The 7,668-nt window shown below is 43.9% G+C and overlaps 1 pseudogene; it reads right to left on the bottom strand.

Annotated features, from left to right (window-relative positions):
• Positions 1–5,513: 5,513 nt before the first annotated feature.
• LOC128099917 (small nuclear ribonucleoprotein Sm D2-like) lies at positions 5,514–5,952 on the bottom strand (annotated as a pseudogene).
• Positions 5,953–7,668: the final 1,716 nt, after the last annotated feature.

Raw genomic sequence — 7,668 nt, 5'->3', positions numbered from 1 at the left:
GTCTCTCTTACTCTCTGTCTCTGTCTCTCTCTGTCTCTGTCTCTCTCTTTCTCTGCTTAAACCTAAAGCCTTCATTCTCCTTTATCTTAACGAACTCACTGTTTGCTTCACTCTGATTCTTCCTAAAATTCTTTTCAACAGCATTGTCAAGGGTCTGAGTTTACCTGAATGGAGGTCCCTAAGAAGGATGAGAACTCCTGAGGCTGTTTGTGACAGAGCTCCTTGCCATGACTGACAGATATCATATATTTAAAAATGTAATCAGTAAAAGAAAAATATGTCAAATGAGACTTTATCCAAATTAAGAACTATTGTTTTTCAAAAGACACTGTTAAGCAATAGAGCAGTTCATGGTTTCATAATGCCTATAATCCTCACACCCAGGAGACTGAGGCAGGAGGATCACAACTTTCCAGCCAGCCTGGGCTATTTTGTGAGACTCAGTCTCAAATGACAAATAGGGCCAGTAAGATGGCTAGATGGCTCCATGGGTAAAGGCACTTGCCACATATATTGATGATCTGAGTTCAACCTCCAGATTCCACAGTGGAAGGGGAGAACCAAGTCCTGAAAGTTACCCTCTGACCTCTACGAGTGTACCATGGCTCACACGGTCCCTGATGATGATGGTGGTGGTGGTGGTGGTTAATTAAAACAAAACAACCAAAAAGGAGACTGAAAAGATTAGTCACAAATTAGGAATCGAGATTTACAAAAAATATCTAGTAAAGGACATGTACACATAAAATACAATGAGCTCCCAACAGAAGGGGATGTTGGCAAAGTAGAGGCCTGAGTTTGAGTCTTAGCATCCATGTTTAAGAAACCGGGCTTGGTAGTGCATAATTGTGAACCCAGCACTAGGGACGTAGAGACAGACAGATGCTTGGGGCTCCAAGGCTGGCCAGGCTACACTTCTGTAGAGCCTCAGGTCCCAGTGGAAGATTCTGTCTCCATAAACAAGGCAGATAGGTCCTAAGAAATGACACTGAAGTTTGGCTTCTTACCTCCACATATACACAGAAAGGTGCAGAGAGAATTGGCCCAGATATGGTGGTGTGGTTTTAGCCCAGCACTTTGGAGGCAGAGGCAGGTGGATCTTTGTGATTTTGAGGCTAGTCTGTTCTACATAGTAAGTTCCAGGCTAAACAGTGAGATTTTTTGTCTCAAAAACAAATAAACAAATAAAACAAAACAAAAGAGATAACATTTCTAAATGAAAACCGCAGAAGGATAACCATTCAAAGCCAAAAAGAAAAAAAAAAAATCACTGTTCATTGTATCTTATAGTTCCAGCATTTGGGAAGTGGAGGCTAGAGGATTAGGAATTCAAAGTCATTCTCAGCTAAATAGAACGCTCAAGACTAGCCTGAGCTACATGAAACCTTGTCTTAAAACCCTTCAGCAACCCACCAACCAACCAACCAACCAATCAAACACACACACACACACACACACACACACACACACACACACACACACACACGCAAAACCAGTGAAGATGTGGAGCAGCTAGAATTTTGTTTCCCATGAGGATACAGAATTGTATATCAACTGATTGATAGATTGATTAATCAAGACAGGATCTTGCTATGTTGCCAAGTTTTACCTCAGACTCACGAAGTAGCCCAGGCTGGCCTCAAAGTCTGGCAATCCTCCTACGGTGATATTTACAATAGCTTTATTGTCAAACTGGAGACACTCCAAATGGCCCAAATGGCACATGGAGAAAACTATTCATCCATACCATAGGTCACTTATCTGCAGTCAAATGGACCCGCCACTGATGCAATCAATAGTGTTGAATTGCAAACAACTATTCCCCGTGACTCTAAAGGGCACAGACTGGAATTTGCTAAGTATGTGAAATTGTATGAAAGGGGAGATTGGGGCTGGAGGGATGGCTCAGAGGTTAAGAGCATTGGCTGCTCTTCCAGAGGAGGCAGGTTCAATTCCCAGCACCCACATGGTGACTCACAATTGCAGTCTTAGGGAATCTGGCACCCTCTTCTGACTCTGTGGGCGCACACACACACACACACACACACACACACACACACACACACACACACACACACACGCAGGCACACACATGCACACATGCAGGCACACATATACACGTAAATATTAAAAAAATAATAAAAACAATAAAAAGCAAAACCTTAGAGGCCACAGAGATGGCTCAGCAGATAAAGGCACTTGACACCCAGCCTGGTGACCTGAATCAAACCTCTGGTCCCCTCATGGGGAGAGGAGAGCACTGACTCCTGGAAGTTGTCCTCTGGTCTCCACATGTGCACCATCTCACATGCTCCCCTCCTACAAATAAGTAAATATAATAAAAAGCAAAAGACAAAACACACCAAGTGGGCGGGCGGGGTGGGGGTGGGGCAAATAAATGGCTGTGTAGGGCTCGAGGTGGAATGAAGACCCAGTATGAAAGGGACAGCAGGGAATTCTGGGAGCAGTGGAAATGTTCTGTGTCTATGGTAGTGGTTGCACAAATGCATGTTTTTGTCAATACTGAAAAATGTGTGTTTTAGGTACCTAACTCTCAATAAACCTGACTTTAAAATATTATGCTTGGAGGACTTTAGATAGAAATGTGACTAAAAATACACACACGACCATAACAATGAAATGGGATAGTATCGTTCTAAGCTGAAACACTCTCCACTCTGTTTCTGTGTGGGCAGAGTACAGACTGCCTAGTTTATTTTAGCCATTCTTTTAGCGGTGCATGTTTAAAAATTAAGGGTAAACAATCAAGGGTAGAGATAAAATACAGGCATCTCTTGCTTACCACCACCAATCTGCTATAGAACTCAAAAGCAGAAGGAGGCCAGGTTCTCATTGTCTCTGTTTTTGAGACAGGGTTCAAGCTGGCCTCAGATCCTCAGATCCAGCTGAGGCTGGCCTTGAATGTCTGGTCATCTTCCCAAGTGCAGCGATCACAGCTGTGTTTGACCATGTGTGGCAAGTTCCCACCATCTTTGTTGTTGTTTTGTTTGAGCCAGGCTCTTGCTTTGTAGCCCAGGCTGTCTTGAGCCACGAGGGCCAGCTTTAATCCATATCTTTTAAAGAAAATTAACAAAGTGAGACACATTGACATAAAAAACCAATTTCCTAAAACATGAACAAAGTACAATTTGACACTGGTATACACGTGACACTTTAGGGTGTTAAGATTGATTGACTAATTGATTGGCTAATTGATTGACTAATTGGTGTTTTGCAGACAAGATCTTCCATAGCCCAGGCTGGCATCAAACTCACTATATGTAGCCAAGGATGGTCTTGAACTTCTAATCTTCTCACCTCCACCTCCCAAGTGATATTCACATTAAGAAGTTAAAAGGGGCCGGGCGGTGGTGGCGCACGCCTTTAATCCCAGCACTCAGGAGGCAGAGCCAGGCGGATCTCTGTGAGTTCGAGGCCAGCCTGGTCTCCAAAGCGAGTTCCAGGAAAGGCGCAAAGCTACACAGAGAAACCCTGTCTCGAAAAAACCAAAAAAAAAAAAAAAAAAAAAAAAAAAAAAGAAGTTAAAAGGTAAATCTATTCCTTAACTCAAAACCGTTTGGTACTGGCACAGAATGGATATAGAGACCAAAGAATACAGGCCTTGAAGTTGGGATCCAGGGCCCTACTAAGTGTTGGGTAACAGGTTCCCTCCCACGGTTGAAACATTCCATCTTGCAGGAAGCTCCTTGAGCAGGAAGGTCGACAACACAAAATAGTTTCAGGACGTCCCTGAAACTGAACAGGTTTACTAGGCCCCTCTCTGCCAGAGTAAGCAATAAAAGCTGAGAATCCTTCTCAGATAAGAGGACGCTGAGCTACAACAAATACTCTGAAACCCTAGGGGCTGCCAGGAAGAGCAGAGACCAGCCGAGCTGCCTGCAAGAGGACTAGACCAACTGAGGTCTCTGGAAAGGACACTCTCCAACTTGCTGAGCTGCCTGCCGTGTGCTCCAGGTTCCAGCTTTTGTGAGCTGTCACCCATGCTGGGGTGGACTTTGGTGATACAGCTGTCTGTGAGTAATCTCTGCTCCTGTAAGAAACCCAACACCCATCTTCCTGTAAGCAACCCCAATAAAATTCATGGGTCTGCCATGTTGGACTTTTGTGGTATCTGTACTTTGGTCTGTAGTGGGGTTCCCTATCCGGGGTGAGTATATGTGTGCCCCAGGAAATGTTCTGTCAACCAACAAAATGCTAATTAACCACTCTACCTCCAAGTTTCAACCCCATTCCTTTATATGCTGTGTCTGTTTGCTTTTGATGCAGGGGCTCACCATGTAGCCTCGACTGGCCTGAAACTCACTATGTAGACCAAGCTGACCTTAACTCATAGAGATCCACCTGCCTCTGCCTCGAGTGCTGGAATTGGTGGCGCACGCCTTTAATCCCAGCACTCGGGAGGCAGAGCCAGGCGGATCTCTGTGAGTTCGAGGCCAGCCTGGTCTACAGAGCAAGATCCAGGAAAGGCACAAAGCTACACAGAGAAACCCTGTCTCGAAAAACAAAAAAAAAAAAAAAAAAAAAAAAAAAAGAGTGCTGGGATTAAAAGTGTGTGCCACTACCGCCTGGCTATTGTTTTTATTTTTTATTTTATAAGATTTATTTTCACTGGGTGATGGTAGCACACACCTTTAATCACAGCACTTAGAAGACAGAGGTAAGTGGACCTCTGTGAGTTTGAGGCCAGCCTGGTCTACGGAGCAAGTTCTAGGACAGCCAGGGCTATGCAGAGAGAAACCCAGTCTCTAAAAACAAACAAAAAAATTTAATTTTCGTTTTTATTTTCTTAGACTGTATTATTTTATCTAATCACCTTGAAATGGTATTTTTAGAGGTTTGGGGGGACATATCCCAGGTCCTCACATAAGCTTAGCGTGTCTTCTGCCACTGTGCTACTACCTACCTGGTCTGCTGCTAGACTTGACTTCATCATTTCCTTTATTCCATCTTAGTTTTCTCAACTTTAGTAACTAAAACGTCTAGGTAATATGAAATTTTGTTTACTTTGTTTTCATTTTTAGTGTGTGCGTGCATGTGTGTGTGTTTGTGTGTGTGAGGGGGGAGGAGAGAGAGGAAGAGAGAGAGAGAGAAATGGGGGGGGGGGAGGGAGGGAGGGAGGGAGAGAGAGAGAGAGAGAGAGAGAGAGAGAGAGAGAGAGAGATCACAGTCCAATAGAAGGCATCAGATACTCTGGAGCTGGAATTACAGGTAAGCTGCCCTATATGCTGGGAACTGTACTTGGATCCTCTGTGTCTTAGTTAGGGTCACTACTGCTGTGATGAAACGCAGTGACCAAAAGCAACTTGGGGAAGAAAGGAAGAAAGGGTTTATTTGGCTTACACTGACACACTACTGTTCATCAATGTGGTAGTTTGAATAAGAACGGCCCCCATAAGCTCATATATTTGAATGCTTTTTTTTTTTTGTTAACAAAAAAACAACAGGGTTTTATTTCCATCCCATTGGGCAAGGCTCAGCAGGGCGACGAGCAGGCTCTCATAGAGGGAAGAGGCCTCTACTCTACTTGCCGGCGATGAGCGGGTTCCGTAGCACCACAATGACTGAATCCCCACACAGGAACATCTTGGAGATGTAGCAGTCCTTGTTGACAGGCTTGAACTTCTTCTTATCCTTGCTGCTCTTGGGGACCTCAGTCCACATCTCTTTCACATTCTCCAGCACCATGTTGCAGTGCCTGTCAAAGGCCTTCACTCGTCCCAGGAGCTTCTTGTTGTTGCGACAGTTAATGAGCACCTGCGTATTGTTCTTGACTGACTGGTCAGCACCAAGAGGGGACCTGTGTTGAATTCCTCCTCCTCCAGCTTCTGCAGCTCCTCTGGGGTCATCTCACTCTTGGGTTTATTGAGGAGACTCATGGTGGAGGTTTCGCTCACAGATCACTCCTGCCTCCACTGCGTTGGAGGAGGTGTGTCACCAGGAGTGGGCTTTGAGGTTTCAAAAGCCCATGACAGCCCCAATCTCTCTCTCTCTCTCTCTCTCTCTCTCTCTCTCTCTCTCTCTCTCTCTCTCTCTCTCCCCCTCCCTCCCTCCCTCCCTCCCTCCCCCTCCCTCCCTCCCCCTCCCTCCCCCCTCTCTCTCTCTCTCTCTCTCTCTCTCTCTCTCTCTCTCTCTCTCTCTCTGGATCAGGATGTAGTTCTCAGCTATTTCTAGTGTTCACCTACATGCTACCATGCTTCCTATCATGATGATCATGACTAACCTCTGAAACTGTAAGCAAGCCTCCAATGAAATGTTTTCTTTTATAAGAGTTGCCTTGGTCATGGTGTCTCTTCACAGTGATAAACAGTGACTAAGACAATCATTGAAAGAAATCAGAACAGGAACTCAAGAGGGGCAGGAACCTAGAGACAGGAGCTGATGCAGAGGCCATGAAAGATTGCTGCTTACTGTAGTTGAAAACTTTCTCCAGTCCCACCCAGTCCCACCCAGCCCCACGGTCCTGCGGCCACTTATAAAATAATCACTCAGAGGTTTATACTAATTACAAACTGTATGGCCAATGGCTTAAGTTTCTTGCTAGCTAGCTCTATCATCTTAAATTAACCTATTTCTATTAATCTATGTTTTGTCACATGGCTGTGGCATTACCAGTCTGCTTGCATGTTGCTCCTTGGGTAGGCTCGTGTCTCTTCAGCCTCTCCTTTCTTCTTCCTGTCTCTCTCTTGGATTTCCTGATTGGCTATAACCTGACTTGCCATAGGCCAGAGCAGCTTCTTTATCAACCAATCATAGCAACACATATTCACAGCATACAGAAAGACCATCCCACAGCACTCCTTTTTCTGTCTAACCAAAAAGGAAGGTTTTAACTTTAAAATAGTAAAATTACATATAAAAGAACAGTTACCAAGCAAGAATTACAGTTTTAATATCTAGTCTATTTGTATTTGGCAAAATTAAAGAAAATAGTTTATCATCTATCCTATATTTGTGAGTCCAAAGTTTCATATCTAATCTCTTTTACCATAACCAAGGAAAATTATAATTATAACTATCTAGTCTTCAACTACATCAAAGACCCCAGAAGGATATAATATTACATAAGTAAACAGGAAGAGCATTGTAAGCAACTTCCAAAAATCTAGAATGACAAAGACAGCTGGCTGCCTGGACAGTCCCCCAAAGTTCCTCTGCATTGTTGGGGCATCTATCTTCAGCCCTTAGGCCTAGAGTGTCTCAGTTGCTTTTCCTTGTGTCCTGCAGAATGTCTGGCAGTCTTGATGGGGATGTCATTCTGTATGCTGTAAATATGTGTTGCTATAACTGGTTGATAAATGAAACTGTTTGGCCAATGGTAAGGCAGAATAAGGTTAGGTGGGACATTCTAACTAGAGAGAGAGGAAGGAGAAAGGAAACAGAGGAGACGGTATAAGATGTAAAGCACTGGAAAACCACAAACCATGTGGCAAAGTATAGATTTATAGAAATGGGATAATTTAAGATATAAGAGCTAGCTAGCAAGAAGCCTGAGCCATTAGGCTATATCATTTGTAAATACTATAAGCCTCTGTGTGTTTATTTGCTGCAGGAACCAGATGGGACCAGAGAAAATTTACAACTACACAATCTCCTTTGCAAAGCGGGAACATGAAGGATCATTTTGCCTAGTTTTGGCAAAATTCAGTG

This window comes from Peromyscus californicus, unplaced genomic scaffold, assembly GCF_007827085.1.
Source record: "Peromyscus californicus insignis strain IS unplaced genomic scaffold, ASM782708v3 Scaffold_6__1_contigs__length_162567912, whole genome shotgun sequence".
Classification (NCBI taxonomy): Eukaryota; Metazoa; Chordata; class Mammalia; order Rodentia; family Cricetidae; genus Peromyscus; species Peromyscus californicus.
The sequence above is the reverse complement of the archived record's forward strand: the minus strand, read 5'-3'. Positions and strand labels throughout refer to the sequence as shown.